A 17,493-nucleotide genomic window follows, 5' to 3' on the forward strand; every position below is an offset into this window, starting at 1 on the left:
AGAGTTACGCATAAAGGGGCGGAGTTTGTCTAAAATGGAATCCATTTTAGAAATTTTGTCTAAAGAAAATCCACTTCATCAACTGTGTAACCCGACTCTGAATACCGGGAACTTTCCTCACGTAGATACTTTTGGATTTGACCTTCTCTGAACACGGCTCATAGTGAGTAGTGAACAGGGTGTGGATTGGGACACACCCACAGTAGACTGGTGATGGTGTTTATGTGAAGATTTCACTTCTTTTATCACTCTGAAAGGTGACACTTGATGGAAATGTTATGTCAAATACACTGCACACTGATTTACATAACACACACACACACACACACACACACACACACACACACACACACACACACACACTCCAGCTTAGCATAAATGTGCTAGATACTCTGATGGTGTATATTGTCAGAGAAGACACGTGTGTGTGTGTGTGTGTGTGTGTGTGTGTGTGTGTGTGTGTGTGTGTGTGTGTGTGTGAATCTGTTTATATAAAGTCCACATATTTACGAGTGTGTGACAGTGAAGGAGCTTTATGTTGTGTATAAATAACATCAGTGTGGCATGAGTGTGACACGGGCGCTGAACTCCCACCGAGATTTTATTTATTTACACTCCTGCTGTCATCTCAAGGGAACAAAACACACACACACACAATTCCCTCACACACTCCATGTCAAATGTCAAGTGTGTGTTTATGAAACACAAACTCTACTGCAACCTGAGAGATTTTTAAAAAAGAAACCAAATACGACACGGTCGTGTGAAAAGAAAAGTTTTACACAGAATATTTAATGTAATCATTCATTATTAAGTCATTTAATAACTATTTTAATACTGTGAAACAGTTTTAGAGCATTAACATAATTTATGTACAATAAACGAATATTCAAATGACAAAAATTAGCTCAGGAACACCTCGATACATTTATCCTCATTAAACTAGCCAGTATATATGCATATGAATGAATATGCAAATATGCACACAGCCAGTCACATGTCCTCGTCCCAATTAGCTTAACGTTCCTGAAATACATTTATCTAGTTAACTGTTTCACTTTAGTCACAAAGTGGACTTTCATTATTCAGATTTATTCCAGCTACTCTACGTATATAACATTAATCACTCATCAATATTCATTAATCACTCATTAATATTAAATATTCAGAGTATGTCTGTTGTGTTTGTGGTTTTCCCAGTGGCTGTGTGCATTCAGCCTCAATCTCACACTGTCATGAAGGTGAGAGACTCGGAAAATACCTCTGGTGTCCTGGAGGAACCCAAATTCCCCCTGAGAGAGAGAGAGAGAGGGAGAACAGGAACCCGAGAGAGAGAGAAAGAGAGAGAGAGAACAGGAACCTGAGAGAGAGAGAGAGAACAGGAACCCGAGAGAGAGAGAGAGAGAGAGAGAGAGAGAGAGAGAGAGAGAACAGGAACCCAAGAGAGAGAGAGAGAGAGAGAGAAAGAGAACAGGAACCCAAGAGAGAGAGAGAGAGAGAGAGAGAACCTGAGAGAGAGAGAGAGAGAGAGAGAGAGAGAGAGAACAGGAACCCGAGAGAGAGAGAGAGAGAGAGAGAAAGAGAACAGGAACCCAAGAGAGAGAGAGAGAACAGGAACCTGAGAGAGAGAGAGAGAGAGAGAGAGAGAGAACAGGAACCCGAGAGAGAGAGAGAGAGAGAGAGAGAGAGAGAGAGAACAGGAACCCAAGAGAGAGAGAGAGAGAGAGAGAACAGGAACCTGAGAGAGAGAGAGAGAGAGAGAGAGAGAGAACAGGAACCCAAGAGAGAGAGAGAGAGAGAGAGCGAGAGAGAGAGAGAGCGAGAGAGAGAGAGAACAGGAACCTGAGAGAGAGAGAGAACAGGAACCCGAGAGAGAGAGAGAGAGAGAGAGAGAGAGAGAGAGAATGCTCGAGTCCCGATTAATGTTCTCTAATCTGATGCTCTGATGCTGTAAAGAGACAAAATGGTTCTATTACACTGTTTTAAACACAGCCCACGTTTTTGTGATGACAGGAGGCGGGGTCACATCATCCTTCCACCAATCAATGTTACTACTTCTTTAAATTTCTCATCTTTTATTTCTCTTTGATCATAAATCAGTTTTTAAGTATGGATAAAATCAATTTAAAAATAATCTGATTCAAAGTGAAATGAATACTTTTGATTCATTTGCTTTGTGGTTTGATTCAATTCTGCCCTGCACACGGCTATCCAAAAAAAGCAAATAAATAAATAAAATAAAATTGTGGAAAAGGGACGGGGCTGAGCACATTCTCAGAAAAGTTTTTTATTCCTTCATAAAGAAATGCTTTTAACTCACTGAAATCATCTGAGCTGTTTTCATATGAGACGATTCAGAGTCATTTCAGTATGATTCAGATTGTTCCATTACAAAACAACTCTGAGTCGTTTAGATATGATTGGATTCAGAGCTGTTTCAATACATAACATTTTACAACCCATTACAGTATGATATGATTCAGAGATTCAGATTTAGTTTCTCACTGCTCTTATCTGCACACACACGCGCACACACACACACACACACACACACACACACACACACACACACACACACACACACACACACACAGGGGTTATAGATTATAAGAACTGTGGAGCTGGTGAATGCACGACAACTCGTCCTTGTCACTGTTCTCTAAGACTTTCTCTGACGTTGAGGTGTGTGTGTGTGTGTGTTTCTATATCTTGGTGGGTTGTGCTCTTGCATGAAAGCCCTATTTGTTTATCTCTGTGTGAATGACACCTCACACACACACACACACACACACACGAGGGGAAGCTGAGCTGTGCTGTGAACACTAGATAAAAACTCGTGCTCACCTCAGCAGGCCGAGAGTCCATCAGTCACACAGATAAACATGAGAGCTGTGAGGCCCCCCACACACACACTTATACACACCACACACAGCCTCAGGGCCCTCCACAGGATGCGAGACGCTCACACACACTCACACACACATAAAGAGGCCTCAGAGAGCTGATGCTCAATGGCGGTTTGCAGCTATTTTCCACTGACTGCACAGCACCGAGTTAGCATCATGTGAGAAAGAGCTTTTCACTCTGAATAGTAGCACACACACACACACACACACACACACACACACACACACACGCACGCACGCACAAGCCACGGTGTGAATAAAGCCGACATCTTGAGGAAGGCTGAGAAACTTCTCAAGTGCAGTTCATATGTGAATCGCCTCTCGATTGCGTCTCCGCTCCTTAACACTCTTTTAGTGCTAATTATTCACCGACGTGACGTGAAGTGCTCTCCAAACCAAGATCTGAGGACAGAAATATTTGTCCCAAGGCCTGTGTCCAATTTAGAGCTAATGCATATGCAAAAAGGGGCTTTTATTTTCCCTCTTGGTTTGTGCATGCTTTAGAAGAGCTCGTCATTTCGGCCTCGCTCTAATGAGTCGTTTTTTTACATGTGAGGCGGTAAGAGTGCCGTTTAATTACTGCACACAGGAGCAAAATGGCTGACCGTTTAAAGCCTGGGGTTTTTCATCGTAATATTTTATCTCTTAGATGAGCATGAACTTTGCACAGCCCTGACTCAAACGCTGAAGGAAAACAGTTTTGTTTCCGTCAGATACGTGATCTGTGTGTCAAAGTTTCATTAAAAGCAACCGCTGATTCAGTCACATCGATAAGCTACGATTAAGAGTCGATTCAGTGTGATTATGTGCTGTCTCAGTCTGATTCAGAGTCGTTTGATGAGATTTGATTCATAGTCATTTTGATATGACACAATACCATTTTAATAAAGAAACATCTTGATGTAATGTGATTCAGAGTCATTTCAGTATGATACGACTCATACCACTGTACATAATTCAGGGCCATTTTAATATGATATGATTCAGAACTGATTCGATACATTATGATTCAGAGTCAGTTTGATGAGCTTCAATTTTAGAGCTGTTTTAATTCAGAGCTGATTTGGTTTTAATTACATGATATAATAATTTAGCAATTTAAGATAAACTAACTAGCAGCATGAATGGAGCACTCTGCTAACATTAGCTAGCTAGTGAGTTAGCAAAACGTTAAATGTTTCCTTTCCTGCAGAAACTATTTGAAGTTAACAAGTTATAAAAGATTCTTTACCATGCTAGTGAATATTATGCTAATTACTATAATGTTTAATGAAACCAGTGGTTTACTACTGTCATATGATGAAGCTTGTGATTGGCTGATCAGGTTGAATCTAAGCTCCGCCCCCGTTGGCCATGCCAGTGGGCGGAATGAGGATGTGGCTCATGCAGCTGTATGATAAATGGTGCATTTAGCTGTATTATTATCTACAGCAGTGCTGATGGATGGTTTATGGCCCCGCATGCTTAACTTATAGGCGTTAATTACGGCTCTGCTGTACATTACGGCAGCTAACGGCTCCGCTGTGGGTTCTCCGCTCTCACATCGCCTCCATTAGATTAGCGTTCATTTCTCTGAAGCTTTCAGCCAAAACAGAGTACTGAATATAAACGAGCGTGCTGCGGTACACGTGCTGGAGCGCAATCAGACCTCGATTACACACCGCTTCCCTCTCGGAAAGCTCTTAACGTGGACTTGAACGGCTTAATGAGGGAGTTAATGAATGCTCAGGGTGTTCGGCGATTCTACTGTGTAGCACTGCTGCTTTTATCGCCTATTATAGCTCGCCATTTGCATCAGCAAATTACAACTTGATATCATTATCCAGCTAAGGCCAGGGTGTAAATTAAACCTCCACTTACATACATGTGTGTGTGTGTGTTTTGGGGTTAAGATAGGATACAATACAATACGATTCACAGCCAATTCCATAAATACATGTCAGAGTTGTTTTGATATGATATGTTTTGAATCATTTTGATACAATATGATTCAGAGTCGTTTTCATGAAATATGATTCAGTTTCAATTTGTGACTATTTTTATTGCCAAGATGGTTTTTTGAATTCCAGCCAACATTCCTGCATCAAAGAAAGTTTTTTTTTTTTTAATATTTGCTTCTTCATGAAATCAGTGTCTTTATTCTGGTCTGTAATATAATTGTAAATATCATCTCTCTGTGATGCTAATGAATTGGTCTTAATCACTCTGCAAGCTTACCAAGTTGGCAGGTTAGCAGTTAACTAACTAACTAAGTCATTACATAACTCAGCTTGTGAGAGTCCCCAGCATCCATTACACTCAGAACTGAAGCTCAGCTTAAATACATTTTACTAAGTTAGCTAATGTACTCTTACCCTATTATACTAAATTTAAACCTCACTCCTTTGATTAGCATTCGTTGCATTTTTAATGAAGGGTGCCAATAATTCTGGAGCTGAACAGATCAAAACAAAGCATTGGTGTTCCAGTGGTCCTGTTGATACTGTCGGAAAAGTGCCTGATGTCATTTTATCTTCATATCGATCTGTATCGAATCGTCCAGCGGTGAGTGCAGCAAATGTTTTATTACGTCTTTAATATTTATTATTTTGTGCTTGGGTGTGTGAACAAGTTTGGAACATAGCTGTGTGTTTCAGCAGCAGTGAATCTGACGGTTTCTCTCAGAGGAACATTTCCACACTCATCTCCTCTCCAGCTCCTGTTTTTAGCCGTTGTGCCGTTGTGATTACACGCTAAAGGAGCTCAATAAATCACGTGGATTTATAGCTGTGTAGTTTATTAATGTGGCCGTAGGCGTAGCGCTTGGCTCTCTCCGGTGTTGTAAAGGCGCGGCGCTTGGGGCCGCGGGGAAATACACTACATTAAAACCAACAGCCTCGCACAACCACCGCCATTTAACACGGAACTCAACTCTACCTCTGCCAGATCTGTTCAATTAGCAGCGGGATTTTCCAGCGCAGACTCTTTATACATTCAGACCACATTTTTCTTGTGTGTGTGTGTGTGTGTGTGTGTGTGTGTATGCCGTTGAAACATAACATGTTCATTAATAACACAAAAGCGAATCTCTGTTTCTGTCTCTGCTGGGGTTTATACAACTCTGCAGTTTATAAAGATTCCCCTGATTAATAATAATAATAATAATAATAATAATAATAAGTTTCAGTTCTCAGTTTGTATCCTGAAGATTTTTTTTTGTTGTCAATTAATTTTTTTGCCAAACTCATGCTAATTAATTCATGCAAATGTTATGAGTGATTAAGCTGATGTGTGATATTTTATTTGTTATGTGATATGTTTCTTAAATATAATGAGTTTGAACACACACACAAGTACAGATTCACAAAAACATTTTGCACCAACTTTAGAATTGCTTTTTAAAAACACAGTCCAGACATGGCTAGTGCGAGTCAGTGAGCATGAGGCAGCTATTGTGAGGTGGTTAGTGTGGGGCGGTTAACGCAGGGCGATTATTGAGAGGTGGTAATTGTGAAGCAGTTATTGCGAGGTGGTTTAGTGCAGTGCAGTTAGCACAGTGGGGTTAGGGCGGAGGAGCGGTAAGTGCGAGTCAGTTAGCGTGAGTCAGTTATTGTCAGGCAGTTTGTGCGGGGCAGTTAGTGCAAGGCGGTTAGCGCACAGTGGCAACTGTAAGGCAGTTAGGGCGAGTTGGTTAGCGTGAGTAGGTTAGTGTGAGTAGGCTAGTACGAGTATGTTATTGTAAGGCGGTTAGCGCGAGTTGGTTAGCGTGAGTAGGTTAGCGTGAGTATGTTATTGTGAGGCGGTTTGTATGGGGCAGTTAGTGCGAGGTGGTTAGTGCACAGTGTTAATTATGAGGCGGTTAGCGCGAGTTGGTTAGTGTGAGTAGGCTAGCGTGAGTATGTTATTGTAAGACGGTTTGTACAGAGCAGTTAGTGCAAGGCGGATAGGGCACAGTGGTAATTGTGAGGCAGTTAGTGGGCGGTGGTTTGTACGGGGCAGTTAGCACAGTAGGGTTATGGTGGAAGAACGGTTAGTGTGTGCTGGATTTATCAGTGTCTCTGTAATAGTGTAAAAGCAGTGTGTCTTTGACATCATGGTTGTGTTTGTAGAGAACGTGTTCCGCCGCAGGAAAATACCTCGAGATCTACAGTGAAGTCTCAGCAGGAGTGTGTGTGTGTGTGTGTGTGTGTGTGTGTGTGTGTGTGTGTGTGTGTGTGAAATTGCTTCAGGCAAAGAAAAAGACCAGACAAAAGAGCCTCGGGCAGTACTTGGCCCCTGAGAGCCTCCCTACCAAACAAAAAGTGAAATTAAACATGGCTCACGGCGTTCTCTTTCTGTCTGTCTGTCTGTCTGTCTGTCTGTCTCTCTCTCTCTCTCTCTCTCTCTCTCTCTCTCTCTTTCTGTCACTCAAACACACACACACACACACACACACACATACACGCAGATGCACACACACTCGAATATTTTTCATTTCTCCACCACATCGTCTCCTCGGGCTGCTTCACTCACCCACCTTTTTGTCAGACTCACAGGGCAGGAAATAAGTTTTTATCATCTTTTATTTTTTTATAATCCTCTCTCTCTCTCTCTCTCTCTCTCTCTCTCTCTATCTGTCTCTCTCTCTCCCCGTCATACCTGAGACATTCACACTCGCTGTAACACTCCCTGTGTTAGTTTTATTAAAAGCACAGTACCTCAGCATCAAGCAAAACCTTTAGAGGTGTTAGGAGTGGGTTTTTTCCTTCTCTGTTCCACAACTTGTTTCCTTTTAGGAGAGAGAGAGAGAGAGAGAGAGAGAGAGGGGTTAGCTTACATTAAATTAATGTGACGTGACACAATCTATACAGTTTTACACCACAGTGCTGTTGAATTCTGGATTGTGATTGGTCAGAAGGTGTTGGTTATTTATCTAACTTATTCTAGCTACACCAGCCTGCTAGTTTTATTTACCGTCTTTGAATTATTTATATTTAGCTAAACAGCACTTTGGTGTAATGCTAGCTAGTGTTCACGAAGATGTCATTATATGAGTCCATTTACTCATTGTACGAGGAGTGAGAATGATTTCAGCCAGTCAACAGCATGTATGACATCACAAAAATTGACACATACCCCTGCAGTGTTTTTGTATACATTTATTTAAAAATGATATTTCACTTCAGTTAACACTGTGTGTTGATGTTATTAAATAATAATAACTGTGTGGAGAAAAAACTGCATCCAGAAAATATTATTGCTAGCATGTCATTGTTAGCATTGGAAATTAAAAAAAGGCTAATATATTCTCCACATTGTTTATTGCAGTGATTATCAGCATATGATAACATGATTTCACGCTAATCTCAATTACGAGAATTGTTCTACTGATAACATTTTATCTGATGCAGCGAACGTGACTAACAGTGACAGGAAGCTAACAGATTCAGTTATTCTTTAACACTGAGGCTATTCGCAAAGTTTTCTTCCATTTAGGATTTAAACATTATGGAACATCATGGATTTCTCTGAAGTTTGTATACAGCAAATTCCCCAGTGTTGAATTAACACTTTCAGAGTTCGTGTCCAACTGGACATAAATAAACACAGTAGGGTGTTAAATCAGCCCTCGGGGTGTTAATTCAACACTGGGGATTTCACTGTGTACGTTGGATGAATAACAATTACTTTTTTATTATTATTATTGTTAAAGGATGCAGGAGGTGAGAGCGCTGAGAAGAAAGGAAAAAAATGGTGCACAAGAGGCTTTTCGGTGGATGTTAGCGGTGGGAGGCTAATTACAGGAACATGCCGTGTCATTAGCCCTGTATCTATCAGCTAGCATGAGAGAGAGAGAGATGGAGAGATAGAGAGATAAAAACAGAGATAGAGAGAGCAGGTTGTGGTTTTTATGCTAGGCCTCTCCCCTCTGTGGTTTAGCCTCGGGCTAACAGATATACACAGGCAGGCACTGACAGATTTCCTGCAAGTTAGCAAGACTTTTTTTTTTATCTCCTCTCTCTCACACACACGCACACACACACACACACACACACACACACACACACACACTGCCTCTCTCAGCCTATACTTGGCTCCAAAAATGGAATAAAATCATTTTAATAAACGTGTTCTGCTGAATAAAATGGCTAACTTCATGCTAGCATGGACAGAGCTAGTAACTGAGCTAGTTGGCTATTAGTATGTTAGCATGGATTTTAGTGCTAACTCATACTACAGCCTCCATTTTCACACAAAAAGAGCTTTTATAAATGTACTTAGTTTACATTTCATCATGGAAGAAGAATTTGTGAAACACTGACATGTTAGCATTACTGTTTCCTGTTAGCCTTAGCTCACCGAGAAGCTAGACCATCTAGAGGAGACGGCTCTACTGTTTTTTTTTTTTTTTTTTACATATGAATTTTTTTTTTTTAATGAGGGAATAAAAATATACATTTGCAATTTCCATATTAATTAACCTACACAATCTATTCTTCCAGGACAGAAAGTCAGATTTCTGCCTGGTGCCCCACATTTGGATATTCAACTCTTGGGGGGGGAACCTAAATTGAACAATTTAATTCTGGAACCATTTTGGTAGTCAGGTTATTTTAGGAGTGTCATCACTAGGAAGATGTAAATGCCTGGAGCCCAAGATGAGTTAATTCCTTAACGGAATATACCCTCACTGGCCACTTTATTAGGAACACCCCTACATCCATCTGCAGTTCTGTAATCAGCCGATCCCTCGCCAGCAGCTCGATGCATCAAATCCCGCAGACACAAATCAGGAGCTTCAGTTAATGTTCACAATGTTCAAACATCAGAATGGGAAAAACTGTGATCTCACAGTGTGACTTTCTCTCACTGTGGTATGGGTGTTGGTTTGATCCAGATGGACTGGTTTGAGTATTTCAGAAGCTGCTGATCTCCTGGGGTTTTCACACACAACAGTCTCTAGAGTTTACACAGAATGGTGCCAAAAAAAATAAATAAATAAATCAGCAAGTGAGTGACAGTTTTGTGAGTGGAAACAAACACCTTGTTGATAAGAGAGGGTCAGAGGGAAATGGACAGGCCTGGGTTTCCCAAAAGCATCGCAGCACAAAGATCATCATGAAATGGTCGAGCGAGCAGCACAATGAAGGCTGTCTTTCCGAGTTAAGATGCTCTTCATGTTAAGAGGCTTTTGGGAAACCCACCCCAGATTGGTTCAAGCTTTTTTGCCAGGAAGGATATAGTAATTCATATAATCACTCTTTACAACCGTGGTGAGCAGAAAAGCATCTCAGCATGCAACAGCAGAAGAACACATTGGGTTCCACTCCTGCAGCCAAGAACAGGGATTATAGAGTCAAGAACACGCTCCTATTAAAGTGGCTGGTGAGGGTGTAAATTAAAAAAAAAAGCTCTCGCAACTTGTAAATTTTCCATTTTGGGGTTATTGGTACAGACGACACTGAAAGGTATTTACAGTGCCAGTTTCTTTTGGTTTTTCAACAAAACCAAAATATGGGATGTGGATACTTGGTGTCATTTTCAAATTCTCAAACTTGCTCCAAAATGAGAAACAAGCTTGATAAATTGACCCTATCAGTAAAATGGGGTGAAACTCAGTAAATCGTGCTGTTAAAGCTTGCATATTTTGGCTTTCTTTATCATTTGTGTGTAGATTTGAGTGGTTTAAAAATGATCAAAATTTTAAAAAAAAATTTCAGGATACCTTGGTTGAATTGACCCCTTTATATTTTCATAAGAAATGAAGTCGTGCTTTAAACATTTTACTGCCAAATCAGTTTGGACCGCAAGCTAAGGCCATATGCTAGTATTGCAGCCTGTATGCAAATTATAACAACAACAACAACAAAAAAATCACTTATTTAGCAATGCTGTCTTCACTTCTTTATATTTCACCTCAGATTTAAAGCCTAATTTATTTTATCTCGTAAGGTTCTGTGTATTTAGCAGACTTCCAGTAACAGACGAAGGTGTTTGTGTCCATGTTTGAGGCTGTGCTCTGGACCGAATATTGGATGGAGAGAAATTCAGAGACAGATTGTCCACGTTTGAGGCTCGTCATTGTCCTGCTGAGTTATTAATACACTTCTAGCGCCCCTAGCTGTGCCAAAGTACGCTAGTCATAATGAAAGCCTCCATGTAGCTGGACATCTTCACATAAACCTGCAGCACACAGGTGCCACCTCTACAGGGAGGTTAAACCTGCCGTTAGCACCCACTTCACCTCTTAGCATGCTAACCAGGCTCGCTAATAACACACATGATGCCCTGGAGACGCTGTGCTAATATTCCGTTTGGGCATAAAATAAAACATCAAAGATGCTACGTAGGCGACATTTTTTGGCTTGTTTTCCCAGAAAGTAGATACAGGATATGATCCATGTTAGCATTTTTCATTATTGCTATTAATTAATTGTTTCTCACTAATTTTTCATCTATATAAATATGTATAAAAGGGTGTTAACCATGAATATTAGCATAGATTTCATTATGGGTCACATGTTATAAACATTAAACATTATTCTAGCATTTTCTTCAGTGTTCCTTCAGTGACACCTGACTCTTCATCTAGTTATTAGCATTCTAGTATTAGCTCTCCAGCATGTATTAGTATTAGCTCTCCAGCATTCTAGTATTAGGACCTCCAGCATGCACTGGGGCGGTTTGCAGTCGAGTGTGAAGCGGCTGGGATGAGAATCAGCACCTCCAAGTCCGAGGCCATGGTTCTCGACCGGAAAAGGGTGGCTTGCCCTCTTCAGGTTGGTGGAGAAGTCCTGCCTCAAGTGGAGGAGTTTAAGTATCTCGGGATCTTGTTCATGAGTGAGGGAAGGACAGAGTGTGAGATCGACAGGCGGATCGGTGCAGCCTCCGTAGTGATGCGGTCGCTTTACCGGTCCGTCGTGGTGAAGAAGGAGCTGAGCCAAAAGGCGAAGCTCTCAATTTACCGGTCAATCTACGTTCCGACTCTCACCTATGGTCATGAGCTTTGGGTAATGACCAAAAGAACAAGATCGCGGATACAAGCGGCCGAAATGAGTTTCCTTCGCAGGGTGGCTGGGCGCTCCCTTAGAGATAGGGTGAGAAGCACAGTCACTCGGGAGGAGCTCGGAGTAGAGCCGCTGCTCCTCCACATCGAGAGGAATCAGCTGAGGTGGCTCGGGCATCTTTTTCGGATGCCTCCTGGACGCCTCCCTGGGGAGGTGTTCCAGGCATGTCCCCCCGGGAGGAGGCCCCGGGGAAGACCCAGGACATGCTGGAGGGACTATGTCTCTCGGCTGGCCTGGGAACGCCTCGGTGTTCTTCCCGAGGAGCTGGCCGAGGTGTCTGGGGAAAGGGAAGTTTGGGCTTCCATGCTTAGACTGCTGCCTCCGCGACCCGGTCCCGGATAAAGCGGAAGAAGATGAGACGAGACGAGTATTAGCTCTTACAAATTGCTAGCTTCTACTCAGTACTAACATAATAAAATCTGGGACTTAGCATTGCGATTAGCACAAATGTTAATATTACTTCAATATTCTTGAAATCTGGTTGTTAATATAGTTATTAGCGTGAGGTGTTAGTTGTTAACATAAATGATACAATTCCTATTGACTAGCAGTGTTACTTCACATGCCTTGCTAGCTTCTACTGACTGATTACCATGCTAACATTGTTCTTAGCATAGTTATTAACACAGCTCTTGTTGATTGAGGTACAGTCATTAGCATGGTCATGTTTATTAGAATTATTGGTTTGTTTGTTTGTTGGGGTTTTATGTTGTTAGTTAGCTAAAATTTGACCGTAAATTCTCAGAGGATGGGTTTCTTATGTAAAAAATGTTCCATCAGTTTGTAGCTGGGCTAATTATGAGAATAGCAAGGAAGTAGTGTTGCTAGCGAATCTTTTAGCTAGCATGTTGGGAAAAAATACATGTTCTGGTAGTGAGATGGAGTGTTGCTGCTTTTTAAATACAAATAGTTTGTAATTTGTTGTCAATCGATCATTCTCTAAAATGTGCAGAGAGCTGCTGACTAAAAATAATTTGTATTTTTTAATTATTTTTTAAAATTAAAATTATTTTAATAAAAATAATTTGTATTGCTCTGTGTCATTAGCATTTGCAAATTAACGGCCTACTCCAGATTCTGAACAGAGTTGGTCATGTGCCGGTCGGTGAATACGGAACAAATCGTATCGTAGCAGATTCAACGGCATCATTAAATATTAAACTATTGCATTATGAATTGAAATCATATATTACAGTATCATATCGTATTGTATCGTATCATATCGTTCATATTATATCGTATTGTAACATATTTGTATCGTATCATAATCAGTATACTCGTATCATAGCGTTTTGTTCGTATTGAATAATATTGTATTGTAGTGTATAATTTTGTATAGTATTGTGTGGCTACTACTGTTTTTCATCAGAGGTAACAGGCCACACCCACAAGCAACATGAGCGACTTCTTGCACGCTAGCGTGAACACAGCGTTATATTTTTGACGCTGAATCACACAGTGATGACATGCTGCTGATACACAGACAATGTTCCTCATTCTGGATGAATCTGAAGAAGCATCGTGTGCATCCGAATGTGGGGCCAACTTCATTACCGCACCAGATGGACTGACAATTAGCTTCCATTTCCCTCGATGGAAGAGGAAGAGAGGAGCGAGGGAGGAGGAAATGTGGATGAGGGTGAAGGAGGAGGAGGGGTGTAGTAGAAAAGTAATGGTTTTTGTTTTCATTTACATGGCGAGTTATTCCATTTTAATGCAGCACCTCTGGGAGGCAGCAACATTAAAAGGCTGTCGTTGAGTAATGGAGTCGAACGGCGAGCAGGGACGCGACAGGGAGAAATGAAATTAGCAATTTGGCGCTGTGATTACGCGTCCCGCTGAGGCATTTCCTGCTGATTTAAGGACGCGAGACGTTTAGGGACGTCACATTGTGTTACACCTCAAGGTTAAATTGGAACGTGAGGCGCGCTGCCGAGGGGCGAGGGGAGGAGCACATCATACACACACCATACACACATCATACACACACACCATACACACACATCATACACACACCATAACACATCATGCACATCATACACACACCATACACACACCATAACACATCATGCACATCATACACACACCATACACACACCATACACACATCATGCACATCATACACACACCATACACACACCATAACACATCATGCACATCATACACACACCATACACACACCATAACACATCATGCACATCACACACACACCATACACACATCATGCACATCATACACACACCATACACACACCATAACACATCATGCACATCACACACACACCATACACACACACCATACACACACCATACAGACATCATACACACACACACACACCATACACACACATCAGACACACATACCATACACACACCATAACACATCATGCACATCATACACACACCATACACACCATACACACGCCATAATACATCATACACACACCATAACAAATCATGCACACACCATAACACACCATACACACGCCATGATACATCATACACACACACACACACACACACCATACACACATCATACACACACCATACACACATCATACACACACACCATACACACATCATACACACACCATAACACATCATGCACATCATACACACACCATACACACATCATGCACATCATACACACACCATACACACACCATACACACACACACCATACACACACATCAGACACACACACCATAACACATCATACACACACCATAACACACCATAACAAATCATGCACACATCATAACACACCATACACACGCCATGATACATCATACACACACCATAACACGCCATACACACACCATAACGTATTGTATCATAATACCATACACACACCATACACACATCGTACACACAACATACACACATCATACACATCATATACACCATAACACATCATACACTCACCATAACACCATAACACATCATGTACATCATACACACACCATACACACACCATAAGTCAAGTCAAGTCAAGTTTATTTGTATCGTGCTTTTAACAATAGACATTGTCGCAAAGCAGCTTTACAGAATTTGAACGACTTAAAACATGAGCTAATTTTATCCCTAATCTATCCCCAATGATGAAGCCTGTGGCGACGGTGGCAAGGAAAAACTCCCTCAGACGACATGAGGAAGAAACCTCGAGAGGAACCAGACTCAAAAGGGAACCCATCCTCATTTGGGCAACAACAGACAGCATGACTATAATATTAACAGTTTTAACGTGAAGTCAGTTTCGTTGATGTTATAAACTCTTCATTGATGGAAACTTGAGTGCAAAACTGTTCATGACAACTGCAATCCTAAAGTTAGCAAGTCAGCTGTAGTCTCAGCCTTAAAAGCATTACTGTAAGAGTCCAGAGCGTCCTCCAGGTGTAACCCTCAACTGTCCACATGGGGCCGTCCTCCACAGGAGCGATGCGATAAAACTCCGACCAGACACAGGGCACCAGGATGGATCAAGCAGGTCCGAGGGGCAAAAGAGGTTCAGCATCTCAATCCCAGGACCAACATGTAACTCAGAGGGACAGATTGGGGGGGGGGAGAGAAAACACATGTTGTTAGGTATGCCCTAAAAAGACACAAGTATTAAATCTGTGTGGTAGGCTCGCAGAGATGAGAGTCTTGACATCAGGCATAATACACAACAATGGCATGTTAATATGGTTAAAAAATATCATGACCTGCTCTGGCTGGATGCTTGATTGGGTGATGGGAGCACACTCCTCAGCAATGATGAGATGCAGATGGGACCCTTAGGGCTGGCCAAGACAATTCAGTTACATTTCACCGGGTCTAGGACATGCGACAGAATGTCTGACGGCCAATTCCCTGCAGGCTACGATAGCCAGTCAAGGTCTCCACCCTCTCCACCAAAAGATTTCCTGTTGACTCCATGTAACTCAGAGGGACAGATTTGGGGGGGGAGAAAACACAGGTTGTTAGGTATGCCCAATGTCACCTGAATAAGTAGGAGCAGTATACATATTGCACCGAGTACAAGCAGGGACTCCGTCAAAACTAACTATGACAGCATAACTAAAAGGGGAGAGTCAGAAGGGAACACAGGCATGAGGGGCCCCGGGACATAAAGCAGCAGCCACTACACCGTCAACAAACTCGAGTGAGCAAGCGAGTGGGGACTGACAGCATCCATACATCCCAGTTTACCAAAACACTCTGTCTGAGGACCCTCCAGATCTACTCCTTTACCTCATAAACACCATTAACACAAGGCTTGACTAAACAGATCTGTTTTCAGCCGAGACTTAAACACTGAGACTGTTTCTGATTCCCGAACATTACTTGGAAGGCTGTTCCATAACTGTACATCATAACACATCATGCACATCATACACACACCATAACACATCATGCACATCATACACACACTATAACACACCATAACACATCATGCACACACCATAACACACCATAACACATCATACACACACCATAACACACCATAATACATCATACACACACCATAACGTATCATAATACCATACACACACCATACACACATCGTACACACAACATACACACATCATATACACCATAACACATCATACACTCACCATAACACACCATACAGTATCATAACATCTTACACACACCATACACACACCATAATGTATCATAACACCATACGCACACTATACACACACCATAACGTATCATAACATCATACACACCATAGCACACCATATACACACCATAACACATCATAACCCGTTATACACACACCATAACACACCATAACATATCATAACATCTTACACACAACATACACACACCATACACACACCATAACACACATCATACACTCACCATAACACATTATACACACACCATAACACACATCATATATACATCATACACACACCATACACTCACCATACACACACCATAACACATCATACACACACCATAACACACCATAACATATAACATCTTACACACAACATACACACACCATAACACACATCATACACTCACCATAACACATTATACACACACCATAACACACATCATATATACATCATACACACACCATACACTCACCATACACACACCATAACACATCATACACACACCATAACACACCATAACATATAACATCTTACACACAACATACACACACCATAACACACATCATACACTCACCATAACACATTATACACACACCATAACACACATCATATATACATCATACACACACCATACACTCACCATACACACACCATAACACATCATACACACACCATAACACACCATAACATATAACATCTTACACACAACATACACACACCATACACACACCATAACACACATCATACACTCACCATAACACATTATACACACACCATAACACACATCATATATACATCATACACACACCGTACACTCGCCATCCACTCACCATACACACACCATAACACATTATACACACACCATACACTCACCATAACACATTATACACACACCATAACACACATCATATACACATCATACACACACCGACACCGTACACTCAACATA

General features: G+C 41.4%; 1 protein-coding gene across 10 annotated transcripts in view; it reads left to right on the forward strand.

Annotated features, from left to right (window-relative positions):
- Nucleotides 1-17,493, forward strand: part of fbrsl1 (fibrosin-like 1) — a 458,282-nt gene that overhangs the window by 130,563 nt on the left and 310,226 nt on the right. The window lies entirely within an intron of this gene.

Source organism: Neoarius graeffei, chromosome 24 (assembly GCF_027579695.1).
Source record: "Neoarius graeffei isolate fNeoGra1 chromosome 24, fNeoGra1.pri, whole genome shotgun sequence".
Classification (NCBI taxonomy): Eukaryota; Metazoa; Chordata; class Actinopteri; order Siluriformes; family Ariidae; genus Neoarius; species Neoarius graeffei.